The sequence below is a fragment of the Chelonus insularis genome, unplaced genomic scaffold (genome assembly GCF_013357705.1).
Source record: "Chelonus insularis isolate UGA/USDA-ARS -01 unplaced genomic scaffold, ASM1335770v1 contig_57_pilon, whole genome shotgun sequence".
In the NCBI taxonomy this organism is placed as follows: domain Eukaryota; kingdom Metazoa; phylum Arthropoda; class Insecta; order Hymenoptera; family Braconidae; genus Chelonus; species Chelonus insularis.
The window spans coordinates 770532-776016 of record NW_023276654.1 but is presented as its reverse complement, the minus strand read 5'-3'; the positions used below and the strand labels follow the sequence as shown (position 1 = coordinate 776016).

The following is a 5485-nucleotide window of genomic DNA, read 5'->3' as shown; positions in this document are numbered from 1 at the left end:
TTTACAAAAAGGTTTTTAGAGAAATAAAAGATACTTCACCTCTCTTTAAGAAAGAATCTAGTAAAGTTCTACCACTGAACAACGATCATATTTGCGCATTTTGTTATTTATTCATTTTTATTCCATCATGACTTATTTATACATTTTTTTTTTATTACAGCTGAACTAACACGTTTTGTAATTAACCGAAAATACCATACGTTCTGCTAAATATTCAAGTAAACTATTTGATCAAGTTTAACTCCACTTCTATTTTTTTTTTATATCATATAAAAGAAATGACAATATTCGTGCTCGGAAAGAGTCCAACGAGATATCATATGAAAGAAGTATTTACAACATTATTTCTTTAATTTCCATCTGGGCTTTTCTCTAATTTATCCCACTTCTGACACCAAAATTTTATTTGAGTTACGTCCCCGTAACAGAACGGTCTCTTTTTTGAGTCAAGACACAATCGCCTTCTACTCCACTCGGGTGCGGAGACCTCGCAGAGTTTATTTTAGATGGAAAATTAAAGAAATAGGTAAGGTAATCAGTGCTGGCAAACCACTATGGTGCAACAAATGAAGAAGAGAGTTGTTCCTTTTTATTACAGATAATCTTTATTAGCTTTTACTCACTTTAGTTGAACAGAAATTGTTTTACGAGGGTGAAATTGATAGGTAGCAGAAAGTTGAAGCGCTGTTCAGCAGGTCGGTGAGTAGCAGGTTGTAGTGCTGCCTGAAGATACTCGGCTAGGCTCCCTGGTTGGTTGATTTACAGCCGCTTGGGCTCCCTCGCCGTACCGCACCTCTCTCTCTTACTCGTAGACTTCGACTTCGCTCGTTCGCTCACGTATATATATTTTCTCTGACTACAGTTCAAAAATTTGCCCCAAGCAAATTCAGCAGAGACTGAAGTTCCTTGGGAAAATCTGGACTATTTATCCAGGGTTCCAACCCCTCTGAAAAGCTGGAGGTGGTAGCTTTAATGTTCTTTCTGCCAATCCGGTAGATTTGAATATCCAAATTTCCTTTAGTCAAGCTATCCACGTGCGGGCCTCTTGAACTGCCTTTTCGCCCGCTTTCTCTTCTTTCCTTCACCTGTCTGTCCACCTAGCGTCCTTGAGTTTCCCCTTGGTGCCTTCAAGTCTGACTTCACTCACTGATTTTTCTTTACCTGACTTTCCTCTGCTTACTGTTTCTTTTTCTTTTTTAAATTTAATATATTTTATTTTATTTTAACAAAAATGTTGTGTACTCTGGTACATAACAATTCAATAATTAAATGCCCAGCTATTGAATAAATAATGATTACTGGATGAATACTATGTGCAATTTTTAAAAAAAACAGAAATTAAATTTAATTTCAAATGAAAGGTAAAATAACATAATTATCAAGCTCAATTCATTTTTTTTTAAATTAATATTTCACTGGCATAAACGTGGAAATATTTAGAGAATGTTTAAGGCTAACCTTTTAGTAATAGTTGATTGTCTTTAGCTGATATTAAAGAGCGTTTAAATTGGCTGAAACACAACACGAATCCATGGGACCAAGTTACTGAACATTGGGAGAGGACATCTCAAATACGTTATAAAAAACTTATTTCCAAAAACGGTACAATAGATGATTACATACATCAGTACTCGGTTTTACAAAACTCGTCAGGACATGCCCTCATCAGTATAGATTTTGCTGAGCTATATAATAAGAAAGAGGTTGACGCATATAAAGCATGGGAGTCATTTTTTAGTCGGCTTTATCCAAAAATAAACAAGAATAATTTAAGCAAAGCAAATTTTTAACGTCACTGTTAGACGAAGAAATGTCCGATTGTAAGTTGAAAAAAGATTAATTAATGCAAGATTGTATAAAAACTATTTGTTTGTAATATGAAAAAAATATTGTTGCTTTTTTTTGAATTATAGATTCCAGAATACTGGTCCAAATTATGTTATTGTCATACATATTACCACCTCATGATACATTTACACAAAAGAAAGGGAATCATAAATTTATCTATAAACCCACAATATTGGAATTTTAATCAAGCGTGATTGTACATTCAAAAGTAATAATAAAACGATATTTTTCTTGGAAAATTCTGATGTGATATTTTAATGTTCAAAAAAATTTTGTTAGAATGCAGATGAAGTGCTGAATATTCACGAGAAGAAAATAGATGATGCAGTTTCGAAATCAATCACCGTACAACTGTACATTGTGGCTATTGGCCGAACACTAAAAGAAATAGTTAACTATGGTATAGTTTGTTACGCCGCGACTACCTCACATCATTCTTGTACTGGAATTATGCTGACGGTGATGTCCGTCCGCCTATGTCTCGAGACTCAGAGCAGCTATTTCAATTTTTTTTCTCAGGCGCAGTAACACCTTCACGATGCACTACTTTTATATTTGATAATTCATTCATATTTTTTTTTAGTCAGTAGAAAGGAAGCCTTGATCGAAGTAGAAACAAAAACTATTAGAATCAGTAGAAGGATGAGAAATAGAATATAATCAATAAGATAATAGTATTCAATGATCAATTGAAATAACTGTTCACCTATAATATTAGTGTAAACCAGTTAAGTGTAACTAAGTTTAAGTGAATTAATAAATTTGTGATCTCTTAAAATAAAATTTGTGTTTACAAATTAATTAAACTCCTGAAAACTATCCACGGCATAACCAGTTATAGATGAAGTACGTTATATTTTTGAATATCTTTTAAAATCACTACAGATACTTTTTCAAATTTTTCATGTTCGTCACGCAGAATATCCCCATGCATCCAAACATATAATGCATGTTTTGCAATTATTATTTAAAGTGAATACTAAATTTGATGCACCTAGTAGTTTGACGAGTAGTTAAGCAATTAGAACTAAGTGAAAAAACTACAAAATAGAAAATTTTATGATTAAAATTTGATAATATTGAATGCCATTAGTTATAGTTATCGTTAAAAGATTTAAAAACCAAAGTTCCTCAAATTTTCGAAATAACAATGTTAAAGTTGCTTAATGCATTGAATATTCCATTTGACTATGATTTATAAATGTATAATCACATTTTTTTATTAACCAAAGGTATTTTAAATATATATAGAGCTAGACGTTATAAATTTTGAACTACATTTGTTACAATGACGTACATTTGTCCACGTTGAAACATATAGAAAAAACTATAACGCTTTTATCAATGCATATGAAACTAAAACATGCAGGTACTATGTATGATCCTAAATCTTGTGAATAATGTAATTGTTTTAGAGTTTTTAACAATTTCTATACCTTAAAAAACATTTAAAAATGAAAAAATTTACAAATAAATTTGATTTAAAAAATAAGCCAATCTTCAGTAATATTATTGTTTTACCGACATTACATGAGAATGAAATATTAGAATCGCCATCGTCATGTATAAATGATATTCAACCAAAACCTAGCATTAGTGAGTTTAAAAATGTTGTAACCGAAATGTCGAGAGCGTTTGTTGGGAAGTAGAAATTCAAGATATAATAACAAATACTACAGAATTATTTAAATCAGGTTTTATAGATATATTAAGGTAAATGAGCACCGATGTTTCTAAGAATTTAAATGAGTTTGAGACACAAGAAATGTTGCAAATACTCTCAAATCCGTTTGAGAGTTTAAAAACCGAGTGTAAGCGCGAAAAATATTTTGAAGAGGCTGGTTTCCTTATTCGGCCGATTAAATTTTTCATAAGTTCAGAGAGCTGTAAGAAAAAAATCAATAACGTTACAACAATCACAGTAAAAAATGTAACCAGTTAATTTATATCACTTCGACAAACTTTAAAACGATTTTTAGAATTAACAAATGTTTACGATACTATTAAAGCAGACATGGAGAATTGTGAAAGACAAGATCAAATATGATCATATTTAAATAGAGAATTATGGACAAAATTAAAAGCAAAATTCGCAGGGAAATTTGTTATACCACTTATGTTGTTTTTCGACGACTTAGAGATTAATAATCCTATAAGTTCACACAAAGGAGTAAACAAAATTTGCGCTATTTATTGTAAATTACTAACAATTCCTCAACAATATACTTCAATGGTTGAAAATATTTTTCTCGTTCAATTTCACAAATCACAACCCTTGCGTGATTTTGATAATCTAGGTATACACACCATTTTTGGCTTTCATGAAAGCTTTAATTCTAATCATCATTGTCATATATGTTATGCTGATAAACAAATTTCACAAACTGCAATAACGGAAGATACCAAGTATTTTAGAACTAAAGTTAATTTTGAAAAAGATGTACAAAATTCAGATCGTGGTATTGAACAGATTCGGTTCTACATAACATTCCAAATTTTCATATTACTGAAAATTCGTATTGTGATATAATGCATGATAGTGTAAAATATATGTGTGTCCATCTATAAATGGATTGACTAACGACAGTTTGTTAGTTAACGGCGATTGCTTGATGATTAGATTGTTTATAGCAACGAGGGGAGAGTTTGTTTATCTCCAGTATAGGACTGAGACTAGCTAACATTAGACGTCTTGTCTTTGATTCTGCATTTGAATCTGTTATTTTTAATAAACTAACTTTTAATAATAGTTGTTCTCATTCTATTATTTTACAATATATTAGAAGGTGTTTGCCATTATGAAATTTGTAAAATTTTGAAAAATCTCATTGAAATTGATAAATTATTCACTCTTGAAAATTTCAATAACAAAATAAAATTTTTCGATTTTGGTAATGTTAAAAAATCTGGCTATGTTCCAATAATCACACCAAGTAACTGAAATGAAATTTTTATGAGAAAACTTGGGTTTAACTATAGGAAATTTAATACCAGAAAAAAATCAATCATAGAAATTATATTGAACATTAAGAGAAATTTAGTGTATTCACGTTAATTTTGAACAACGGACTTATGAATTCTTTATCAGACTTGCGTTTCGGGGCAAAACATAAAAAGTTCAAAGAAAACGCTCATGTTACTCGGTCCAGAAAAAATATTTATTATTCGTTAGCAATAAAAAATCCAATTAGTTTTGCATATAGACTAGTAGGCAGAAAAGGATTCTAAGACAGAATAGTTTACAGTCAAAGTATTCTGATCATTTTTGATCAACTACAAAACTATGATGATATTCGAGCGCATTTAAATAAGAATCACTTCGTCGATTCTTATCATTCATTTTAATCAGTAACAATTAATGGCATATATTTTCAAAATGACATGGTTATCGTTGTTTGCGAAGAAAATATTTTAATTCAATTTGGTAAAATTGAATACATTATAGTAAATGACCTCGATAGATTGTCTGTAGAATTTATGTTATTAAATTATAAACTGAATGTTTTAGAGATCATATGCATTTTTTTTGTTTTTTGGTAAAATATACGTCACAGTGGGGTATTGTTTTACATAAAAATTTACATCATTATAAGCCGCGGTATATACATCAATTAACAGATAATAAGATGTATGTGTC

General features: G+C 30.2%; 1 long non-coding RNA gene across 1 annotated transcript; it reads left to right on the top strand.

Annotated features, from left to right (window-relative positions):
* Positions 1 to 1332: 1332 nt before the first annotated feature.
* LOC118070397 (uncharacterized) lies at positions 1333 to 2459 on the top strand. Its single transcript, XR_004690778.1, has 3 exons — positions 1333 to 1820; positions 1914 to 2056; positions 2128 to 2459. It is a non-coding gene; the product is annotated as an uncharacterized lncRNA (long non-coding RNA).
* Positions 2460 to 5485: the final 3026 nt, after the last annotated feature.